The following is a 26859-nucleotide window of genomic DNA, read 5'->3' as shown; positions in this document are numbered from 1 at the left end:
GATACAGCAAATCTGTTTCTGGACTAGACTAGTTACAGGAAAGGCGTGAAAGTCTTACTGGAAGTTATTTTTTATTTTTTTCTGGATGTCTCCTCAGGATTCCCAATGTGTGATTAGGTTGCAAAAATGCAAGTTATGCTTTTCCAAATTTTCAACACCAAAAATTGCAATTCAGAAAGCCATAAAAAATAATAATTTATATATACCAGCCTCACAGTCACTCTATAGTGCAGAAAAGTGTACCATCAACTCACACAATCCAGTAACTGTAGTAAGGCATACCTTAATATACAAAATTTGACGAGCAACTGCTTGAACAAATATGCTTTTAAGTAGTGTAGATATACAATTTTCAATTCATATTAATTTTAACATGGCAAACAACTTAAATTTCATTCCTTACTCTTATACATTCTCATGGCATCAGTAAAGTTCAATGGCTGCTTATGGTCACCTCTGAATAGTCCAGTTATGTAAACATCATTCTACTTGTTACAATAAATATTCTATCTGGCTGATCCAAAATTCATAGCACTTGAAAATCTGAGTCTGTACAGGCCTACATTTTCTAATATGGGTTCACTTTAGGAAATTACAAACATTTCACTGATGCAACACCCAAGCATTATATAATAAATTACATTTTTATGCCACATTATCCAGTCTACTGACATGCAAATTAATTTGATCAATTCTTTTAACTATCTATGGTGCCTTTTCTTAAATCTTTGCCGTTTTTTGGCATAACTGGTTCAATCCTCTGTTAGTCATGCAGGTATTTGTCATCCTCAATAGCAGTAATTTCCAGCCATTTCATATAAACATTAACATTTTTCATCAAATTCCCTAGCTGAGTTATTGTTGCATCTAACTAGGCACCTCAGTCACATTAAATGGTATTACATTTTAATGAGCTGAGAAGATAAGGGATGAGCAGACTGCTGAATTGGTTCTATCTCCAGGGATAGATTATCCTTAGAATTATTCCAGTTCCTCAACAAAGTCTATATCTTCCAGAGAAAATCATGTCTTAACATTGCACTGAATTAGCTATTTAATACCTTTATTAAGATTTTGTGCAAAGGATTTTTTACAGTTCATTTTTGTTATAATTTTCCTCCCATCAAGTAAATTTGGCCTTCAGTTATGCCAGTCGAGCTATGTTATTAAGTATAATAAACGTGTATTTATTGTATGCATTGGAGCCATCCAATTACTTCCTGCTTCCATGTCATCTGACCACAGTTTTACATGACATAATTGTGTGGACAAACTTTTTGTAGGTGGTGACTGTTTTCTGTAGTCTGCAGTAGATTTAAATGCATTTTCTTCCTAAAAGTTTTCATCCTCAGTAGGCAATTAATGCAATGTTATATCTGTCCTATTATACTTTATGCCAAACACTATATACTTTATTAGGCATCTTATACGACATCAGTTTGCTTTTCTTGCATTGCACTTGAATATAGATGCATTTGTTTATTGATTTATTATCTGCTTGACTGCTTGAGTTACTGATTGCTTGTGCTGCATTTTGAGTCTCATTATACATTGAAATCTTCTGCAGGCTACAAAAAACATCTACCACTTACAAACTATCCCCAAAACTGCATCTTCAGATGATAGAGTCAGAGGGCACATAACCATGGAGTCACTGGATATCTGACAGGTTAGTATATAGTAGTAAATAGAAACACAAGTTTATAAACTCATACATATAGTTCCACTGAAGTAGCTAAAATGAAAACACATTGAACATGGGAGTACAAGTACAGTAAAATAAATAAATAAACAAATAATAAAAAACTTTGAAGATCATGTTCAAATGGTTTGCAGTTGTTATGAAGTGGAGTATTCAGAAAAAACATTAAACTCCAAGCACTACAACAAGCCGTGGAGGTTTTAGCTTTGGATATAAACCTCACAAAGTTTAGATCACACCTTTAATGCCAATGTGTTATTTATTAAGCCTTTTAAATCATATGCTGCCAGAAATGAGAAAAATGTCTTGCAGAACTGAAGAAATACACTGCAGCAGTGAAGACATTAATGTGATTTCAAGAGTTCCCGTGTTTGTACAATAGGAGTGTAAATCTCACTGAAATAATGGCTTATTTGGACCACCCAGAATTCTCTTGTTAGCAAGCAGCCTGGCTGACAAATGGAAATTTGACTTATTTCTCCATGCAAGTGGATACAGTGAAAATTTTGATGAAAATTCATTGTACCACATTGCTGCATATTGTTAAGGATGAAGCTGTAAAGGTATTTAAAACTTTTACTTTCCTTTATGGCAAGAAAGAGATGTTCAGAGATGATTTGCCTCCCAGAAATCATTTGGCATTTATTAGACATCTGTTCTTTACTAAATCACAAAGTCCTAAGGGGACTATAGTCACATGTGTTATTGAGCTGAAAATGGATGCAAAGACTGTGGCCGTAATTTTCTATTTAGAGACAGTATAATTTGTGCTATATGAAGTGCTGAAACATGGGAAGGTGCTTATAAGAAACAAACCTGACAGCAAACACTGTGTTTGTATGCTTGTTATAGTTTAGTCATTTGTCGTTTCAACTCTTCTCGACCTCATGGACTTTTAACACACCAAGCCTTTCTGTCAGCAACTGCTCCTTTAAGTCCTTGCCAATTCATATTCATTACATCAGCTATGCATCTACCCATCTTAGCCACTGCTGGTCTTTATTACATCAGCTATGCATCTACCCATCTTAGCCGCTGCTGGTCTTTCTGCTTTTGCCATTGATCATTCCCAGCATTATTGTCTTGTCATCTAAATCTTATCTTTGCATCATGAACAAGAGTATTTGGGTTTTAGTTTATTGTAAGATCTTCCAGTAAACAGTCTAAAGGGTGAATTTAATACAATCTACACAGTTTTTCCATGTAGGTATTGTGCCATACTGCTTACATGGCCATGAACATTTTTAAATTCAGTAAAGGTGGCTGAGTGGCAAGCATGCACGTGCTAACAAGAAAACGTCTGTGGCATGCAAATCACCTCATAAGCAGGGGAATGTCATGCAAATGAGGCAGGTAGAGCATTCCAGCAAGCATATAGGCATCTCTTCAGACCCCATGTCAGTCTCTGTAATGTACATGGAAAAATTATATGTACAGGAGTGTACACAGACTGAAATGGTTGTACAAATGTAGATATTTGAACAGAAATGTCATACCACATACACATATGACTGTAACTATCATCCTGTATGTTGGAAAAATTAAATGAAATAAGTTAAATTATTATTATTTTTTTACTAGTCAGGGCATGTATGCTCAGTGTACTGCAGAGCACAAACATGCATTATAGAAAAATAAAAAAAAAAAAAAATTGGAAAAAAAACGAATGAATTAGTATGTGACAGAATTGTATTACACAACTATATGTGGAGTCCCTACAATGGTGCACTGGTGCTGTTGCTAATGTGGTTGGGCTCTGAAGCATGTAGTTTCCAGGCTGTGAGCATGGATATCTATGAAAATGAGGTGGAGGTACTGAATAGCAGAAAGGAGTAATTGTGTCCACATATCCCCTTCATGTAGGCTTAGACCCATGTTTGCTGTTTACATAGGATGTAGCTGACACCAGCGAGGGCGTGTCTACTGACTTCTAAGCTCATTTCAGCTTAGGTGCATGTGTTTGTGCAGCACACCACCTGGTTGAGTGCATCCCTTCAGGGGGGGTGTCCACTAACTTCTAAGCTTTGTTTACGTTCCGTGTGTGTGTTTGCATGATGCGCCGCCTCACTGAGCATGTTTAAAAAAATTCTATTTAATTAGTTTTGACCCTTGTTTAAGCTAAAATAGGGCCATTAAATTATGTTAATTATATTGTAGGCAGGTGGAATGCATCATAGTTATGCAATCACTCATTCTGCACCTACAGCAGAGCTCTATAAAGTATGCATACACCCTACATTCTGATTTTCCCCCAATACTCTGCACCATTGCAGTACAGACTTGGGAATTTTAAGTGGGAGAATGCTAGGGGCTGCTGCAGTTCTGCTGCACCTGTATGTGTTAGATACTGAAGTCAATGCTACTGCTGCTGCTGCTGACAATAAGCTTAGACAGAGAAGGGGAAGAGTGTACAGGCCCATGGCAACCTTCCAGGAGCTACATGAGCTGGAGATTGTAGAGCGCTATAGGGTGGACAGGGACATACTACAAGAACTCACTGAGCTCTGCCACCCTCAACTCAGACCCAGAGTCAACAGAGGGGAACCCATCCCAGTGGAAACAAAGCCCTTAGGATACTAGCTACAGGTACCTCCCAAAGACCAACTGGGGACATAATGGGGTCTCACAGGCATCAGCATCCAGAGTACTCCACCAGTTCAGGGATGCCATGCTACCACATGCCAGTGAGCACATTTCTTTTCCCCTCATCGCTGATGTGAGGGCCAGCAATATGTAACACTTCTATCGTGTAGCACTCATAGATTGCACTCATGTACACATCAAGGCAGCACCTGGTGAGGAGGGTAGAATCTACATCAACTGCAAGGGGTACCATTCCATTAACTGCCAGGTCATGTGCAATTCCCAGGGGATTATCATGAACGTGTGTGCTGGCAGACCTGGCAGTTATCACAACTCCCATATCTGGCACGCATCACAGCTGTACCAGATGTTTGCTAGGGGAGACATTCCACAAGGTCATTTACTGGAAAATGTTGGCTATGCCCTGGAATCGTGGATGATGACACCCATCAGAAATGCACACCCACCCAAAGAAGAACTCCATAATGAGGCACACACACAAACTAGGAACATCACAGAGTGTGTGTTTTGGCTTCTGAAGTCACGGTTCCAGTGCCTCTATATATCTGGTGGATCCCTGCAATACCCTCCAGCCACATGTATACATATGTTCACAGTATGTGCTATGCTACACAATATGATTCTGCAAAAACAGCTGCAGCAGGATCAGCAAAGGGAAGGGAGAAAGATTCCCCCCTACCAGTGCTTAGGTCACCACAGCCACAGTCACAGGAGGACTCAGGAGGAGAACCCCCTGATGCTGTCCCTGTAGGCAGATGTAGGCATGCCCAGTACACCCTGGCTTTGGCTATGAGACAATGCATAGCACATTCACTGACATCCTAAGGCCCTAGGGACTGGCACCTTACTCCTACTCACATACATACAGTAAAATTGATGCCTGTACCTATCCATGTATTGTCTGTGTACTGCTTGCATCAGACAGAGTCAACCCTGAACTACAGTTCTGTCAACTGCTGCATTCACAAGATAAGTCCCTAACCTACACATTGCCTGTACTGACTACTATAATATGTTATTGTATGTATAGATCCACTGCATTTATGGAAGGAAATAGAGTGGGCTATTTGGACACAAGTAACATCCACATTGGACTACAGTTACCCAGTCCACTAGTATGTGTTCCTTAATATTCACTAGGCCTCATGGTTGGAATATGCACTACATCAAGTCAAGGGAGATGTTAAACAGTGAGGTCACATAATAGTTGGACTACTGTGTATCCCAGCAGAACATGTGGTGCTGTTCCCCCACACCCAACACAGCAGTTTTCCCATACAACCACTTTAACAGTAGATCATCAATATAATATATCATCAGTCCAGGCAAACACAGGGCAGTAACATAAAAACTGATCACATATTGTATGTCTCACTTAATGCAGGAATAATTTACATATGTATGCTGTTGATTGTGTAATGAATGACTACTGTCTGTCTGGCAGCTTGTGTGGCTCAGTGGACTAGGGAAGTCAGTATGGGTAATGCCGTTGATGGTCCAAATCTGGAAGTATCCACATCTTTTGCATGTGAGATATTATCATGCTGGTGTTTTACAGACTGTCAGTCTGTGTGTGGTGTAACACTATGAACCTCTATCGCAGATTAATTACATGAGATAGCTGGAAAATGCCATGAACATTTTCAGTGAGGTGCAGTACAGCAGAAACAGGAACAGATGTCAGTGTCTGTAACACACAAAATCTCAGACTGGAGTGCAGGTAGGTGTGGCCTGGAGTCACCTTATAAGTACTGACAGTCCCACTGGGCATGCCCATACACTTAGTTAAACTGAGCGCAATTCTGTTGCCCCTTGATCAAAATGACCTATTATGTATACATATGTCTATACATACATACCATATTTCTTCTTAAATAAGACATAACCAGAGAATAAGGCCTAGCATGGTTTTCCAGCATGGTCATGATATAAGCCCGACCCCAAAAATAAGCCCCAGTTAAGATCATCAACAACAGATGATAGACGTGTTGAATTACAAAATAATATTATTGACACCTGTTGACTGAGATTATCGTACTCTGCTCGCCACTTTCAGTCCATTTGGACACCCAACTTCTTCTCTTTGCAGAAAGTCATACGATTCTTTCCTTGGGAGTCCTCCACAATTCTTACTGTAACCCTAATCATCACTCAAACTTGATGGTTGAGATTCTTGGCCCATAAACACTGGCAGGTGTACTTTGATTGGTCAAAGTACAGACGATGCACATAAAGCACGCGCACTTGAAAACGAATGGCTGTGGTTGTGTCTTCTTAACTGTCGCCATTTTGTGTTGCCACTCCGGTCTCGTAAGTCTTCAATTAACCCACTCCCAGACAAGATGAGTGCAAAAAAAAAGAACTATTCCATTGAGTACAAGAAATTAATCATAGAGGACTCCCGGGGAAAGAATCTGATGGCTTTCTGCAAAGAGAAGAAGTTAGATCTCTGAATGGTCCGAAAATGGGGTGCAGCGTACGTTAACCTCATTCAACAGGCTGATGACGGAAATGCTAAGAAGTGCAAGTGTGGATCAGGTCAGCAACCATTATTTCCTGAGCTGGAAGACATCATCTGTTAATGGATTGCTAACAGGAGAGCAAAGGCTTTGGTTGTGCACAGGGCTGATATTCAAGCATTTGCCCTTGCAATGGCACCACAGTTAGAAATATTCCCAGAAGAATTCAAAGCATCACAACATTGGCTGGATGGCTTCCTTCAGTGAAATGAACTGTCTCTAAGAAGATCAACAACACTGTTCAAGCTGGAAGATACTGAAATTATTAAACGTGCACTTGCATTTAAGTCCATTGTTGATGGCATCGACTTTTCTAAATACCAACTCTCCAGCATGAAAGCTATGGATGAAACTGCAGTGTTTATGGGCCAAGGATCTCAAACAACAATTGATCAGAGGGGTGCCTCATCAATATACATTCCCTCCAATGGTTACGAGAGTGCACGTGTTACCTGTATTTTGGCAATTTGTCTAGATGGAAAGAAAACCCAACCTCTAATCATTAGTAAGGGCATGAAAGATAGGATTGAATGTGTTTCAGGCTTTTACATTCTTGAAACCGAAAAGGCCTGGTGCACACAAGCAGTTATAAGGAATTGGGTCGATGTAATGCTGCCACTTGTTTTGTGAGGTGGCAAAAGAGGTCTGCTACTCTGGGATTCAGACAGCACTGACCGTGCTAAAGACATGAAGAAATTCCTTGCATGGAGAAGAATAGATCAAATAATGATTCCCACAGGAATGATTGCTTATCTCCAGACTCTTGATATTGCAATAAACAAGCCATTCAAGGACCATTTGTGCATGGAACTCAATGACTACATTGAAAATAGAATGGAGAGAAATCAGCGTGGAAACTTTGTGAAGCCTAGCCTGCAAGAGGTCGTGACTTGGGTGAAAAATTCATGGGATAAAATCACTGACAGCTGTGTTGCCAATGCACTACGAGCAGGCTACTTGGACAAGCAGTGCTTATTTAAGGAGAGCTCTATTGCTAGGCATGACAGATTGGGGCAAATGCTTCTACAGGAAATGGAGTCGCAATAAATTCAGGCCGGAATTCAGGGGTTGGAGACTTATGACAATGTTCCAGAAGAAGATGACATGACTGTATTTGAATAACTTTTCTGTCATCAGGGCAACAGAATGGATTGCTTCTGCTTTCAGTTTTATTCCCCTCCTCCAATACACATGTATTGAGATTTTTCTGCACTTTCTGTTAAGCATGAATATTGCACTGTAAAAGCCAAGGTGTAGATATTCTGAAGTTGAAATGTTTGTTGCACTGTTTAGGTAGAATTCTCACACAACTGCTAACGGGTTACTTAGAACTGTTGCCCAATAACAGAAAAGCACCAAATAAATGTCATTTTGTGTACATGAATAAATGTTGATTTGTGTACATGAATAAATGTTGATTTTTGTACATGAATAATGAATAAATGTAGATTGTTGTACAGGGGGGTAAATAAGGCATTCCCTGATAATAAGCCCTAATGCGTTTTTCGGCAGGGGAAAGAGTATAAGACCTGGCCTTATTTTCGGGGAAATATGGTACATATATGTATACCTGATAAAAACCCTCAAGAGATTGCTCAAATGTTTAACTCTCACTTTATTGACACCATCCAAACACTTGTCGAAGAATCAGCTCCAAAAACTAATGACATCTGAAATACACCAGAAACTAACAATATAACCTCAGCTCTCATCCCTCCCCTACTTACAAAAACTCTAATAACATCCCACTGGCTACAACTTTCTGTTTACAACCAGTACCCACTTCTCTAGTGTTCACGTTACTAATTAAACTGAGACCACGCTCTACCTTGACCGATAGTCTTTCCTCTGAATATCTAAATATTGCAGCTGATGCTATAGCATATCCTGTTAGTATTCTTATCAATCGATCCATTACTGAATCATACGTTCCACAACTCTGGAAAAAATCCATAACAACTCCTCTACATGAAGGTGGTAACATCAATGATCTCTCTAATTACCGGCCCATCTCCATACTCTCACCTCTTTCAAAAATTTTTGAAAAGTGCACATACACAGTTGCTAAAACATATCACTGACAACAAGCTCCTTCCACCCACCCAACATGACTTTTGCCCAGGCCAGAGCACTACTACAGCCTTACTCTCATTCACCAATACTGTGAACAAAGCCATGGATGGAAGTCTACCAACTACAGTCATCTTGTTAGACCTATCCAAGACTTTCGACACTGTTTCTCACCCTAAACTATTGCAACAACTTGAATCACTAAAATACACTTCTCACACACTAACTTGGTTTTCCAGTTACCTACACAACAGCAAACAATCTGTCAGATGGCAAAATAAGCAATCTGAATATCATCCCAATAATACTGGAGTTCTGCAAGGATCTATTCTCGGGCCACTACTTTTCAATATTTTTTTAATAATAATCCCCAAACTGCATCCCAACATAGTACACTCATCCAATATGCAGATGAGTCTATTATGATTTCCTCTTCTAGCAACTTCTCTGATCTCCTAAAGACAACACAAAATACCTTTACTAGTACTGAAATGTGGCTAAACAATGCACAACTTCTACTTAACCCCAAAAATCCAAGCTCATACTATTCTCATCTAAAGCTCCAACTCATGACTTCAAGATGTAGTCACAAAACAATGCTGAAATTGAATCAGTGAAATCAGCAAAACTACTAGGCATTACAACTGATGATAATCTCTCCTTTGAGACTCACATTCAAAACGCAATAAAAAAATAACTTTAAGCTCGGCAAACTCTATAGACATAAACTTTACATAGATAAGCCCACAAAGATAAAACTGGCAACCAGTCTACTACTCCACTCTCTCCTCTATGGAAGCCCCATCTTCACTAATCTCCACACATCACTTATGAATATACTACAATCATGCTACTATAAAATAGCTAAGTTTGCCTCTAAAATGCCAAGTCACACACACCACTGCTTAGCCACTAAAGAACTGAACTGATTAGAATTCCCCCACTACTTATATTATACCCAATTAACTCGCTCATAAACTTATCTATAACCCAGACAGCTTCCCTTCATTTCAGACTATTCTACAAACATACACGCCAACCTGGAATCTTTGGTCCACTACTAAATAGCTCTTAAGTATATACATTCCCAACAAACAAGCTCGACATAGCTTTTATTCCTACACCATTGCCAAATTATGGATTGCGGTGCCTTCCTCTATCACTCAGCTGGACTCTACAAAATCCTTTAAATCTGCTCTTAAATGCCACTACCTCAATAATCATAACTGTCCCTGTAACCACAAAACTGAGCCTCCATAAACCAAGTTAATCTCTCACCTTCTTTCCTTCCTTATATGTCAGCTTAAAATCTTAAAATCTTTTTACTTTCAGTTCTACCACTTGAACTGACCAACATTAGCTTGTAAGATAAAGTATGTCTACTGTGAGATTATATATCTGCGTGGTTTTTGTAAATGTATTGCATATTTTATCCACATTGTAATTTGTAATATACAACATAGCTTTGTCTATACTTTTTTGAATATCATTTCTGTACTAACTGTTTATTTATTTTTTGGAGCTTTTCTTCCTGGGCTTCCACTGAAAATGGATTTCTGACCCAGTACTTTCCTGGTCATCAGATGTCAATAAATAAATAAATAAATAAATAATAAATATACATATCCATCTGTCACTATCTCTGTCTTACATACATAGTATATCTATCACTATGTAATTTCAAATATATATATATATATATATATATATATATATATATATATATATATATATATATGTATAGCTCTCTCTCTCTCTCTCTCTATATATATATATATATATATATATATATAGATATATATATATATATATATATATATATATATATATATATATATATATATATATCTATATATATATATATCTATATATATATATATATATATATATATATATATATATGAATAAATATACTTTTCAGTCTCTCCCAATATATCTACATAACACATATACACATCACACACACACACACACACACACACACACACACACACACACACACACACACACACACACAGCTATATTTATATATACATCCCTGTTATATACATAAATATGTGTGTGGATGTCTGTATTGTCCTACATACCCTAATACTGGTGAATAAAGCTGCTCTATCACACATCTATAATGTTGCTCAATGGATTCAAAGTAAGGGCTCAACAGTACATAATGCACTTATCTACAGACCCCTGTGCCTACTGGAAGTCACCACAAAGACAGCAACGGGTGAGCAGGTGGTGTAATGTATAATGTTGTCTATACACACATAGACAGGGCATATTGTTCCTGCCCACAGGCTTGCCCATCCAAGTGCAAACAGCCACATATGGCCATACTGGTAACTGTAGACACATAGCTAGGATAATAGTTATCTCACTGCTAGGATACTATGTGCAGATAACAGTATGAAGCAATATCACTCTGCAGGCCACAGATGCTGTTCAACACAAGCCTAGCTTGTGTTCTCTACAAGTAGTTTGCCTGCAATCACATGTAAAACAGACATCAGCCATGAGGCATGCAAAAAGTATTGTGATCTATAGTGTGTAAGGCTAGACAGGTAGAGGTTCTATTCTCACTGCAGGTTACTTGATGTGTGCATGGATGCATCCCCCTGCCAAACAACTGAAAAACCCTCATTGGCTATCAAACTGTAATGTTTATGCATGTTTTAGTCCTGTAAGTTGCTGCTGGCTTCCAAACTGCCATCTTCTACAAGGCCTGATGATGTTATCTACCTTAAGACTAGCAGCTGACATTGCAGCATCTCACTTAAGCTGTGGCACATGCAATAAGTATTATTATCTATAGTGTGTAACACTGGATAAATAGGGAGTTCTAATCTCCCTGCAGGCCACTTGGTGTGTGTGTGTATGTATCCCTGCCAAACAACTGAGAAACCCTCACTGGCTATCAAACTACAATGGATATGCACTTTTTGGCCCTGTAAGTTGCTGCTGGCTTCCAAACTTCCCTCGTCTACAAAGCCTGATGATGTCATCGACCTTAAGACTACCAGGTGCCATTGTAACATCAGACTTAAGCTGTGGTGCATGCGGCAATTATTGTAATCTATACTGTGTAATATTAGATCAGTAGGGGTTCTAATCACACTTCAGGCCAATTTGGACATATAGAGCCATGCACCTATAGTGCTGTACCTTGCGGAGGACATATTTCTTCTGTGTTGACATGCCATCCTGTGCTGTGATGTCTATGGCTTTACTGCTGTGGTGTATCCATAGGTGTCCCCAACAGAATCCTGCAACAGAAACATAAACAGGTCCATGACACACCTTTCATTGTATAAGTGTACAGCCATTACAACATCATACAACATAAGGTACACAAAATGATGTGTCTTACTCATTACAAATGTCAGCATACAGTATCTGTCAGTAACCACTACAAGTGGCATGGCAAAACAACAATGCATTACACAAGTACAGATTAATTCATATAGTCACTCTGTGCATCAGACACATAGCTTAATTTCCCTGCATTGATGACAAGGATGACAGGGATGTGGCACAGGTATCATCACTTGCACAGGGTGCTGTGTGGGGGTGCAGGAGGCCTAGACTGACTCACAAGGTTGACTGCATGTGTGTGCGAGTCAGGAAGGGAAGCAAGCAAGATGGACCATGGAAATGTACTGTGTGTGCCTGTAGGTGACCTGCATTTGACAGTGGTGTGTGAGTGTGTGTGTGTGTGTGTGTGTGTGTGTGTGTGTGTGTGTGTGTGTGTGTGTGTGTGTGTGTGTGTGTACACAGTCAAGCTCAGTGCAAGCCCTACATGTGTGCATGTTGGACAGCTTTGAACCATGCATGGTAGAGCTGACAGTTCACCGTCTCCAGCCCCAAACACGAGAACTGACTTTGCCAGGAGTTGCACTGGCACCTCTATTCCCAAACTCTGAAGCAGTGCTAGTACCTGATGGTGACTGCTGTCTGATGGGACTGGGCCCTCCATGGGACCACCCAGAACTGCAAGCCTATGGTCTGCCATGTCTTGCTGTGGACAGCACACTCACATTGCAGCACTGGATGTACTGCCACTATAGGGGTATGATAGCTCACAGTCACATGGACTCTCAGCAGGTGGGGTTGCTGACCTATGTCCAAGAGAGTGACGCTCAACTCCAACCACATATTCCAGCACAGACACTGTGCATTCCAAGACAGACACTGTGAACTGATCCAGGGTGTCCCAAATGAGATGGAGGCAGTCACAGATGTCAGACTGTGCTGCATCCATAACCCTGAGCATACATCTGAAGTTTCTTTCAGAATGTGCCTGTGCCTCCATGATGGCCCAAAACATACACTGAGTGAACCGTGATGTAACACCTGCAACAGGTGGTTGAAGGACAGCAATCCACCTGCATGGAACCTCACCAGCTCTCTGGCTATGGCCAGTGTCTACACTCACTGGAGCCATAGTTGCCACACTTTCATGTTCAATGTTCCTACCCTCTGACTGTCCAATATCTGTGGCCTCTGGGGACTGGATATGTGTAGGCATACTGACTGTGTATGGTGACATTGAGAGCAGTGGAGTGATACCAACCTCTGGGACAAATTCAGCCCCTGAAACCCCCACCTGTGCCTCACTGTGGCCACCATCATCATCAGTGTCTGAAGAGACACTGACATCAGGTTGTGTAGGGGACAGATACTAACCCCCTGGTCATCTGTGATAAGAGAGGAAAAAGCAATACATTAATACCCATACTATTATGCTCTGCAGTACTATGTTGCAATAAATGTACAGCTCTATACTCTGTTGGCACTATTATAGAGGTGTTGAAACTCTAACCTCATATAGTAGGAAAACAGGACATTACTTTTCCCACAAATAGCTGTAGTTACTTGTAATTGAAAGCTCTTTACACAGTAATCTCATCAGCAGCAATGAGGTACACTGCTGATATTTGTGAAGACTCTGCACAGTTGACACATATGTCAGTCTGCAATGCCCTGACAATACTGTCACATCTATCAGTGTGGTCACACCTGCAAGTCATAGGTATGACTCTAACATATGTACAGTCAAAAAATATCTGTGCAGTTGGCAGTCCTGTCGACAGTACACCACTCCAGGCAGCAGGCCTGGGATGACACTTTAGGGATTACATTGCTGTAAACCTACATCTATAACAAAACACTGTTGTGCTTACCAGGAACAGGACCATGGCCTTGTCCAATAGCTGACAGACCTTTGAAAAGTTGAGGGAGCAGTAATGTCAGTACCACCGCGTGTTGCATCACAAGGCAATATGTCCATATATCTCACATTTACAGTAGCTACTGTGTTTATTGTTATATCGGTCAACATCTGAGTATGTGAGTCAAACTGCAGTTAAACCCATCCCCCCACAAAGAACACAGACCGACAATCACTTAAAAGTAGGTACACCCTGACACACTGAATTATACAGCATTGCAATGGTGATAAAACTAAGCTTACTTACACACTCCTCTGCCATGGAAGCTGTGGCACCCACATCCACGATATACTTTGTGATGGATACCTGGGAGCTGTTTTACGTGCTTAGGTTTGCCAGGAATTCCTCAGTTGCTGAGAGTGGTTGTTCCACTGCAGGCCCTACACCAGTGATGCCATGCTCCCTGGCTACATCTGCTGGTCTTCTGCGTGCAGCATTGATCATGTCCAATGAGTGGTGTCTAACATGTTCATATGTCCTGCTCTGATGTCCTGTGGAATTCACATCATGGACAAGGTCAGCCCACAATGCTGCCCACTATTCCCTGTTTTGCCTCCCCTGGACAGTAAGAGTTCATGGTGTTGCTTGAGGCCTTCAACTATAATATCATTCTCCGCATCTGTGAAAAGTGCACAGCATCTTGGGTACATGTTTCCTACAAGACAACAGAATGGTAACACATGTCAGGATCACATACGTGGAAGTACACTATTTAAAGATACAGCAAGGGCAGAATGGCTGGCAGTATCCACTGCTTGATCACACATGTCATATTCCACAGTGTGCAAATATACTAAGTGTGTGGATACAACAAAGATACTAGCGATAGTCAGCTATTCCTGTGTATGCTATGACAGATACTGCTGTATGATCATACACCCAGCACTGGAGTCTATTGTAGTGTGTCCCCTAGGGGCTACCTTCCTGATAATACGTCAAAACAACAGTGCCACACAAATAGCAGCATGCTATTACAGTTACTATAAAGGGACAGTCCCAGGTGACAAGTGTTCTACATTAACAAAAAGCATTCTGCCCTTGATGTATTGTACATCGTCTATAGGTGTGACAATTCTGGAGATCAATGATATGTCATTATCACACTTCTAAGAAAGGCTTAATGCTGTAATCCCTATTCCTTGTAAGTATATTCACACATATGCATCCTGTTATAAACAAAAAGGTTACATACCTGCTGGAGTGCAAAATTCCACTGTTGATATGTGGTGATATTTAAGTTTTTGAACATGCATGTTCTGTGTGCAGAAAGTCTTACACAGAATGGTTCCCCATAGCCAGCATGTTTTCTTTTAACATGCTTCTCATTAGCAGGTGATCACCTCTTAACCAATCTGTGGTTCTGAAATACTAATTGCAGCCAACACAGCTTATTTGCACTATCATCAGCCAATGGCATACAACCACTGTACAAGATATAAGGCCTCCATTTAGATTATAAGCCCTTTCTGATATGTTGTGCTGGACACTACTGAGGTGAGGAGACTAGGTTACTGCAGAAGGTAGGTCTGTAGCAGCTATTGTTACATAGAGATGTGTGTGCTACAGGCTGCAGCTGCTGCTGCAGGTAATAGGCCTAGGCAGAGAGTGTGAACACTTTGGAGGACAACAAGCTGTAGTAGTAACTGTGGCAGCTATGTCAGCCTTGTAGTAGAGGCAGAGTCAGAGAGATGGTAGCCATTTGACTCCAATTAAGGCATGTGTTTAAGGTAAGTATACATACAGTCCATTTTTCACAGACACATGTTCTTGCTGTGGAAATCATAGTTTTAACTATATGGACTATTACTGAAATGGTAACATTTTTACCCTTGAAACTCATATTGAAATTTTCTATAGTACCCCCCTCCAAAAAAAAAAAAAAATCAAAAAGAAAGCATATTTTAATTTCATGGCTGTGATCACCATCAGAAGAGACCCTTGAGCTGAGGATAAAATCTATCACTAACTTCACTTCTTAATTTATTCCCCATTTTTTTGCAAATAAAATATAATAATAATATGCCAAGGTAACATCATTTTAGATATTTATGCTGAGCAGAAAGCCAGCTTTTTAATTTCTGCTTTCAACTTTATCAGTAGTCTTGCTAACCTGTTCTTATTTTCAGCCATTAGAGTGGGATCATCCACATATCTGAGGCTGCTGATATATCTGCTGTGATTTTTTATTCAAAAATTTGGTTTATCTAACCTAGCATGTCACATAAAATTATATATTTGGTGCGTTGATGAAATAAGGTAACAATATATAGCCTTATCACATTCCTTTCCTAGTCTTGAGACAGTTATTTATAACATGTTCTGTCCCAAGTATTGCTTCCTGATTTATATACACATTTTTCAGGGGTCAGCTAAGCTGACCTGATATCTCCATTGATCTTCAAACATGCCACAGATCATTATGGATGGTCTACAAAGTCAAAGGCTTCAGAGTAGTCAATAAAGTAGCAGTAACCTCTCCTGTGGTATAAAGGGCTAAAGCCCTGACTATGACCAAGTGACTTTTGGTTCATTTAGTGGCTTGAGTGCATTACATCACAGGCAGAGAGGATGGATATGCCTATCCTAGAGCAGGTGGGGTGTGATGGCATCAATCTAGCAGAGATCCCAGGAGTACAGAGCTCAGAGAGTTGGATGATGCCAGGATGGAGATTGTAGAACTGGTGATAGGTGCATGTTCCCCATGGGCTGAAGGACAGGACATGCTCTCAGGTTACTCCCCATTGCCTGCCTACCAAATGGTACTTCAGCACATAAGGGAGGGAGGTTAGAGATTACAACTGGTGTTTCTGGTTGGGTCACTCTTGCCTCCAGGCTAAGTGTAAATATAATATGAGGAAGCTAAGCCATTGCACCAGGAGGAGTGAGCTCCTATGAGCAAAATGTGGGCTTGAAGGTCTTAGGGCACTAGAAAAAAAATGACTTATTTGTTCTTCAGCTCCTTTTATTTTTCTATTACCTCATGTATGTTTGTAATTTGATCTCTGGTGTTTCTGGCCCTTCTAAAATTAACTTGTGCACCTGACAGTTTTCTGTCCTTATGTTTCTGACGTTTAGCTTGCAGGATCGTATGCATTATCTTGCTAACATCCAAAATAATTGTGATTACTCAAAAATTGTGTGTATTGTACTGGCCTTTTTGAAACTGGAATTTAAATTGACCTTCTCCAATTTAATAAGTACTGCTATGCTTTCCATGATTGCTGGCAAATTTTAAGCAACACTGTTGCACCCTCATTTTGCATGATATTATGCAGTTCAGGTAGCATTATTTCATGTACTGTGGCCTTATTAAGAAGGTTTTTTATGGCCAGTTGAACTTCACTCTCCAAGATGTCTAGCTTTGTACCAGAGAACATACCATCATAAGCACCAGTGATGTTAGGGTCCGTATATAGTTATTTTCTATATTCCTGCTACCTTTTCTTTATATCTTCTACTTCTGATAGGTCCTTCCCATATTTGTCTTTTGCCATGTACACTTTACCTGGAAGTTTACCTTAATATTGCTGCTATTCTTGAAGATATTTATTCCCTTTCCCATTATCTCTTTTGCCATGCTTATTTTGCATTGAAATTTACCTTGATATTGGTAACATTTTTAAAGAGATCTCTTCCCTTCCCCATTTTATTTGTCTTTTACTATGCTCATTTTTACCTGTAAATTTACCATAATATTTTAATATTCTTAAAGATATCTTAGGTTTGTAGGTTCATAGGTGTGTACTAGGCTAATGGCCCTGGAGCATTTACAAGTCTAGCCCATAGAAGAGCCCTGGCATCATGCTGCCCGACATTAGTTCCCAGTGTCTCTATCAAGTAGAGCCACTGGAGTGATGCCCGGTGTGAACTTTCTGTTTCCCATCCACTCATCAAGATTTCTCTGAAGAGGGCCAGTGAGGTGCTCTGCTTGACATGTATGGGAAGTCTATTCCAGAGCATGGGCAGTCTCTGGATTATGAACCTGTCCCTCCAACACATGTGTGGTGCAGAGGGATTGGGATTTCTTTAGCTGCAGCATTTCTAACAGAGCTGGGTCAGACATGGCTTTCTAAGTCAAGCAGAGATCGCCCCTTAGAAGATGATATGAGACAGAGAATAGCTGGAGTTTTTTGAGTCTGTCCATGTAGGACATGTTTAACGCCTAGGAGCCGCTTCGTGAGGTCATTTTGTGGCATCTCCACCTGTTGCAGGTGTCTAGTGAGGTGCATGCCAAATGGGGCATTATACTCGATGATTGGTCTAATTTATCTGACCATATTTTGACTCCAGCTGAATCCTCGTTACTTAATAAAGGACTTTCGTTTGTTCCATCCACAGGTATGGATGTAACCACATTTCTTATAGACTTAAAAATGTTTGGGGCAATGTGGCACTTAAACTCATGTATCAAAAAGATGCTGAAGGTGGTGAACATGCTAGACAAAGTTTTTCTTCTTTGAAACGCAAAATTTCATATATTACCTACCCATGTTGAATGTTTTAATAAACTTTGTGAAAAGGATGTTTATAAAAGTTTTTATGGTACGAAAGTGTGGAAATGTTGTTATTTTAATTTGAATGCCAATCAAAGAGAAGCTTTAAAGTTATTACGAAGTAATGTTGAAGCGATTATTAGGCCAGCTGACAAGAGTGGGAGGACTGTACTCTTGAATTGTACCAATTATAGAAATACTATGCATATGCTGCTTGAAGATACAGAAACGTATATTGTTTTAGATGTTACTCAATATATGATGTTAGATCAGTACATGATAATTTATATGATCTATTGATGTGCAGGCAGATTGATCGTGATTTATATGGTTATTTGTATATTGAACATCCTTATATTCCGCTTATCAAGGGACTGCCAAAAATACATAAATCCTTGACTTTACCTCCTATGAGGCCCATTGTTGCAGGTGGTGGGTGGGTGACCGAGGCTATGTTGATTTACCTTGAGAAGAAACTAGGACCCATTGTGAAAAGTATTCCAACTATATTAAAGGATACCATCCAGCTACTTAATAATATTGATATTTACACCAAGGAAGCTTTACCTCCAAGATGTATTCTAGTAGCACTAGATTTCAAAAATCTATTCACATCCATACCTAATGAGTATGGATTGGAGGCTATTAGGGAAATATTAAGTGAAATGGAGACTGTAACAAATGATGAGGTGACCTTGCTTTGCACTTTATTGGATATGGTGTTATCCAACAATGTTTTTATGTTTGATGGCCAACTTTATCTACAACAATGGGGTGTCACAATGGGCACCCCATGTGCTAATTCCGATGCCAATTTAGTAGTCTATCACAGGGAAAGGAAGTTCCTGTTTAATAGTGTTTATTTTTCACAAGTCCACCTATACAGGCAATGACATCCTCTTGTTTTGGGATGGTGAATTTTCTGACTTGTACCAAATTATACACTATTTGGAGTCAACAGCAGACTTCTTAAGGTTTACTATAACAAGCTCTTTAACTAGTGTGGACTTTCTGGATTTAACTATAGGTAAAAACAGTTTGGATATGATATATATGAAACGTTATCGTAAGCCTTGTTGGAAGAATGCTCTACTGGAATTTAATAGTATGCATCCCAGGTCCATCTTTCCCAATATAGTGAAAGGACAATATCATAGGATGAGGAGAATATGTAAAGATCCTAGTGACTTGCAGGTTCTGATTGATTCTTTGGACTAACTATTTATTGAGAGGGGCTATAAAAGAACAATCCTGGAGAGAGCTAAGAATGAGGTGTTTGGGAATTCAGAATTAGTCCCATATAGGTGCCACTATAATACACAATGTAAAAATGGTAAACTTGCATTTGTAACCACTTATACTAATGAAAATGCTATGTTGACTAACATTATTAAGCGTAATTGGCATGTTCTTACTGTTGATTTGAACACAACAGGTATTGTGGGTGAAAGACCCTCTTTTATGTATAAGAACAGACTAAATTTGAAGAGGTTTTTGTGTTGTGATAAAATTGAACATAAGGGTTCCAACATGAGTATGGGAGGCTCAAATTTAGGCACCTTTCCATGTAGAAAGTGTAACGTGCAGTGCAGTCTCCAAGGAACAGATGTTTAAACATCCTGATTTGGATTTCAAGTTCTTTCCAAGGTTTACCGCCACCTGTGATAGTAGTAATCTGGTGTATCTTGCCAAATGTAAATGCTGTCCTTGCTTTTATGCTGGCAAGACCTCTAGGAGGTTAAAGGACAGGGTTTATAATCACCTCTATAATATAAAGAATCTGCAGCTTCAGAATGCATTGGCCAAACACATTTCTGTTTTTAATTCTCATAATTTTTGTTTTATTGTGCTGCAACTTGTGAGTTGTGAGTAAAAATGAGAGAGGTGGTGACCCCAATAATTATTTGGAGTCTGTGGAATTAAAGAGGATTTTGAGGCTGAGAGCCCATATACATTCTGGATTTAATAGCCATGCTAGTATAAAACCTGCACTTGAGGCACGACCCCTAAAGTGATTGTTTTTGTATATACATTGTACCCTTTGAAGCCAATTTAATTCAATGCTAATTGTATAATTAGATGATTTAATGATTTTATTTGTTGTATCTGACTATTAGGTAATACAGATATTTAAACTGAATACTTTTTCTTCACTGTGAGATCTGATGAAACGTGAGTTGTTCATGTGAAAGCGCTTATCTGTTTGTTTCTAAGAATAAAAATGTTATCCTGAATTTCAGAGCTGTGTTTTATTATACAATGATTGTTCTAATGAGGGAAGAGTAGAGAGATGATGACCTCTTTCTTCCTGGATGCAAAACCCTTGGTAATGAGATGTGCCACATAGAAGGACTTTCTGACCACAGTGACAATGTGGTGGTTGAAGGAGAGGTTGCTGTCAACCTGTATCCCCAGATCTCTTATAACACCGTCAGTGTTCAGTGGACTCCCATCGATGTGGTAATTAGTGGGAAATTAGTTTTTTCCCTAAGGGAGGAAGCTTAAGGCCATGGTTTTGACACCAGTCATTGGTCTCAGTGAGGCCTTTCTGTAGGATGTCTGCATCACTTGGGTGTTAATAATAGCTCCCAGCTTGCAGTCATCTGCAAACTTGTTCAGCCAGAGTCCCTCCATGTTAGCCTGGACTTCTGGGAAGTAGATGCCAAATGGGAGAGGACCCAGGACCGATCCCTGTGGGACTCCAGTTGTGACTGGTCAGTGGTCTGACTTGGAGTCCACTACTGTCACACTGTGGGTTCTATCTGTGAGCCAATTTGCAACCCGCCTAGTGATATAGGGGATGATGCCAAGTTTGGTGAGTTTTTCAATAATTCCTGAGTGAAGAATGGTATCAAAGGCCTTATCCAGATTGAGGTAGGCTGTATTAACTGCCTTACCCTCATCCACAGCTCTGGTGACTGACTCAAAGATATCAACCAGGTTGAGCAGGCATGATCTACTTTTCACAAAACCAAATTGCGTGGGATCTAGAGTTTGGAGATTACATATATCCTTGTTAATTAGATCCATGATGATGCACTCCATACTTTACTATTTTTAATTACACTGACCTATCAATAACGGACAATTTTTTTAGTTTACTTGCCAAGGGTTTTCATTATGTTCCCCTTAGGCCTTCCCCCATAGTTACAACCTTGATTGATTTAAAGCTTTTCATGAGGCAGCTTAATTTTAATTTATTGTTCAAAGATGAACGAAACTTCGAAAGGACCCTCACAAGAAAAAGCACCTTTAACCCCCCGGTTCACCCCACCATCAAAATTTTTGAGGAGTTAGTTGAGACTGACATTAGGAAACTTAAGGAGAAAGATCATTGTGAAACATCTGATAACATTACTGAGGATGAGTTGACTCTAATTAAAAATCTTAAAATGGAGGGGTGTAGGGTTATGAAACCAGACAAGGGGGGAGGGGCCGTCTTGATGTACAACTGGGATTATGAGGCTGCCTTGCACACGGTGTTACAGGATACTGATCAATATGAACTTGTCTCAAAAAATGAGATTAATATAGCTCAAGCTAAAATAAATTATTCATTATATGACTATTTAATGCAGAATGCTATTAATGAGAAGTTATATAACTACTTATTAGTAAAAAAAACCAAGGTTGCCCAGATTTTTGGAATTCCAAAGACACATAAGAATTTGAACTCCCTTAAATTTAGACCTATAGTTTCAGGAGGTGGAAGTGTCACAGAACCCTTAGCTAAATTTATCGACTTCTCCTTAAAACAACATGTAGAGAAAATTAAACACATATGTAAGGATTCATGGGACTACCTCAAAGGAGTGGATCAGAGTTTATTTTTCCTGAGATGTTTATGGTCACTGTTGATGTAGTCGATTTATTCCCTAGTATTCCACACAACACGGGCCTGGAGTGGTTAGGTACTTACTTATCTAATGAAGTCCAACTGGGGGCCAAGTTCACTAACTTAATTTTGGAATTTATGGATTTAGTTTTAGAAAATAACTTCATTCATTTTAAGGGGGAATTTTATCGTCAGAAAAAAGGTGTAGCAATGGGTGCCTCTTGTGCTTCCATGTACGCAAATCTGGTATTATACCAATGGGAAAAGAAATATATTTTTACTAGTACATGGTATCAGGACATCTTGTACTATAGGAGATTTCTGGACGACATCTCCTTTATGTGGATGGGAGACTAAGGAAGTTTAATGGAATTTATGGATTACATCAACATGACCACCACATTTTTTAGGTTCACCTATAAGATCAGTAAACATCAACTTGATTATTTAGACATTTCATTGGTTAAGGACTATTCAAATATGTGTTTCCAGTCTAAGATTTACAGGAAAAGCACTTTTTCAAATGCATTCCTAAATTATCACAGTGGACATCCCTTCTATCAAAAGAAGGCGATAGTGAAGGGTCAACTAATTAGGGCTTCACGAATGTCCAGCACGGACAAACTTTTCAATGAGGAAGTTTCCATTTTAAAGAGATTCTTTAATGGAAAACAATATCCGGAAGCCCTGGTAGAAGCACTAGTTACAGAAATTTCGAAGAAACGGCCTAATAAATATCCTCATTCATTGGGGGTGGGTGTTAATGAGAGGTTACCAAACCATTCAAAAGACATTTCACAGTCAAAAAAATAGTTTTATACATACTTTCTCTAACAACTCAGATCAGATTGAGAAGATTATTAAAAAATATTGGCCCATTCTCAGACTTCAGGAAGATCTTAAGGATTCTATGCCCAGTTTCCCCTCTTTTGTTAGGAAAAGGGGCAAGAATTTGAAAGAACTTTTAGAAATTAGGTTAGAGGATCCACAGAATCAGAATAGAAAGAAATTAGGCACTTATCCATGTGGGATGTGCAAGCAATGCCACGCTATGCTGAATTCGGGGTCCTTCTACCTTCCCTCTAGAAGATTCAAGTTCCATGCTAACAAACATTTTAATTGTGGATCTAAGGGGGTAGTCTATCTTGGATGCTGTGGCACGTGCCATGGTTTTTACATTGGGAAAACTGAAAGGGTGTTTAGGAGAAGGATTTATGAACACTTCAATGACATCAATGTAAGGAAGGAAAGTAATGCCTTTTATAAACACTCTTTGACATGTAAGGACATGAACATAAAGTTTATGGTTTTGGAACAGGTACAACCGGATATAAGAGGGGGCAGTTGGGAGTCAAAATTAGAATACCGTGAGCTTTTTTGGCAGCTCCGTTTAGACACTACTAGATACCCAGGTCTGAATGACACCCTTAACATTAGTAGTGTTCTGAAATTGAGGCAAGCCCGTTTATAACACAGTTTGGTACAATATGACATTTATTGTTTTACTCATTTTTGAATTTACAAAATCTTATAATAAGATATATGGAATGTCATGTTATATATTTGAAACTTAGGAAAGAAATGTTTTACAATGCTATTCAGTAACTCTAGGTTTCACTTTGAGTTTTGATTTTACCCCGAGGGTAAAGGGGTCACTGCATTTATTTGTGATTATAAAAATATTTTGCAGAATTGTTTTTTGCCACATTTTAACAGTTTGATTTGATTTTATGTTTAATATGGTATCTAGTTGCCAAGATTTTTAGAAAATGAATTATTTTTAATGATAAAAATGCATTTTAGAATTTCCTTATATGGTGATTTTCCTGTTGGGAAAGGTTCACAGGAAATCATGTGATGATTCTGGAAGTATTTAATGTGAATGAACTTCCAGCAATGTTTTTTGCCTTGAAAAAGCTAGCAAGTGGTCGAGTGAAAGCGCTTGGAAGATATTGTGGATTTTTATTTTGCCTTGTTATATTAAAGGATCTTTTTGGAGACCTAGCAGCTGTTTGATTTCTTCATCTGCTTATTTTGAAAGCCTTTGTTTACGTGCTTCTGGGTCCTGTCGTGCCAAGTGGTTTTTATTCTTATGTAGAACACAGCCAGGGATATTGTTGGGTCCCATGGAAGCTGTATTCTTGGCCTTGGACAATGCAGCTTTAACCTGTGCTGCAGTAATGCTGGGTGCCTGGAATTCTTCCGGTATTGTGATTGGCCCTTTAGGGGGGGAGAGAGGGGTAAAGTTGGCACTGAATCTGTCAGCCAGTATGTTGGCAATATCTGTTGGCTCAGTATAGGAAGTACCATTGTGCAGTAACTCAGAGCAAACCTGGGTATTGCCGTGGAGATTCTTGATATAACTATAGAAAGCTTTGTGGTTGTTTTTAGTGTCTGCCACAATTCTGCCTTCATAGCTGGCTTTAGAGGTTTTGATGAGGGATCTCAACTTTTTGTTTAGGTAAATAAGGGAGCTTTTCCAGTCTTGGGACTTCACGTTTTTCTGCAACAGTTTCTTCCTTTTGTTGTAGAGTTAATTAATGGCAGGGGACCACCAGATTGGCTTCCTTTTTTTAGAGGAGAGTGTCTTGGTTCTGTTGGGTATGGCTAGTTCCATGCATTTATGTACGTGTTCATACAGTGCACTGGTGTATGATTTGGCAGTCATGCATCTATTTTCCATTGGCAAGTGTGCCGCAAAGTTAGTCACCTCTGTTTTTAAGAGCCCAAAGTCAGCTTTTGAGAAGTTTTTCATGGTGGTTACTCTTGCGGTGGGGGGGGGGGGTGTGTGTGTGTGTGTAGATTTCCATCATAATTAGTTTGTGGTTGGATCTAACCAGGGAGGAGTTGACAACTGGTGTACAGCAATGGTTGCCCATGTTAGTAATAACCAGGTCAAGGATGTTGCTTCCTCTAGTGGGGGTAGGAATGAGCTGGTCCAGGGCATTGGAATTGATGAATTCCAGGAAGCGTTGGGGCAGTGCATTGATGCATGAGTAGTTTTCCCAGCTGATGGGGGGTAGTTGAAGTCACCTAGTATGAGAGTGTTGGGTTGGACCCTAATAGATTCCACGGTGCTTTTCTCATTCTGTTAACTTCTTCTAGTTAATTATACTGTTCATTTAAATGTTTTCCTAATCTCTTTTGGCAAGCCTCTGAAATTCTACATTTAGTTTGACATATATTCCCTGTCTCCATTCCCTTTTGATCCCTTTCTTTCTTTAGCCACGTCTAAAGCCTTCAAATACAGCCATTTTGCCTTCTTAATCTGCTTTTAATTTGGAATATTTTTTTGCCTGTTCCCAGACAGTATTGTGAACTTGGTCTACAAGTACTCTATCCTCCAGGTCTAATCATTTAAATCTATTCTTCACCTCCATTACATGTTCATATAGAATATTATTGAGCTTGTATTAGTTGGCCAGGAGGATTTTCTTGTTTTCTTTAATTTGACTCTAATCTTTAGGATAGGAAATGGATTGTCCCAAGCCATAGTCACCCAGAGGTCTAGTTCTTGTTCACTATATATTGCTGTTCCCCCTCTGACTCTAGTCTGATTTTGGTCATGATCATCATGATCATCTGATGATGTCCACATGTAAATCCATCTAATTTTTTTAAAGAAGTGTTTACTATGATTAGAGTTATATTGGAAGACTTCTACTAATGTGTCCCACTTCATTTCATATTCCAAGGTCAAACTCGACCAATGTTAGAGCTGTACTTTTGACTACAACTATGGCAGCCCAATCACCTATAATGAATGTAGCAGCATTATTGGGTATTGTATCCAGATGGTGCTGCATATTTTCACGAAACTGGTAGTGGCATCTGCGCTGCAGTGTAAACTTGTATATATGCAGTGCTGAATGGTTTGCTTTGGAGTCTTAATGAAACCATTCCGTCTTCTTTTTTTTTTTTTTTTTGCTTATAACCATGCACTGATTTTGACTTGCATTTATTAACTATGAGGACTACTTCATTTATTCTTTAAGATCTGATGATTTTCCAATATAAAATCAATTGCAGTCCATTTTATTTCAAAAATCCCCAATATGTCAGTGTTTATTTTTGTCTTCTCTTCTTTATGCCCATCAAAGTTTTCCTTGCTTGATAGTTACATTTCATGTTCAAATGGTTCCCAGTTCTTATAGCACTGTACTTTATTTTTTTTCTGAGCATCTCAGCATGAACATACTTTCAGCTTTAGTCCATCAGTGTCATGACCTCTAGCACAACTAATACTTATACTCTTATCTTCCCCAGTAGAATGCTGGCCACCATCAGACCTGTTGATCTCATCTTCTTGTGTCCTTCCAATATCTCTCACTAGTTTCTGTTGTACATAGAGTTTTCTTTTTCAAAACTACTGTGGCAAACTACCCTTACCTTCTTCAGTGAGCAATGC

The sequence above is a fragment of the Protopterus annectens genome, chromosome 1.part2, assembly GCF_019279795.1.
Source record: "Protopterus annectens isolate FY-2018-M chromosome 1.part2, PAN1.0, whole genome shotgun sequence".
NCBI classification, from domain to species: Eukaryota; Metazoa; Chordata; order Ceratodontiformes; family Protopteridae; genus Protopterus; species Protopterus annectens.
The sequence above is the reverse complement of the archived record's forward strand: the minus strand, read 5'-3'. Positions refer to the sequence as shown.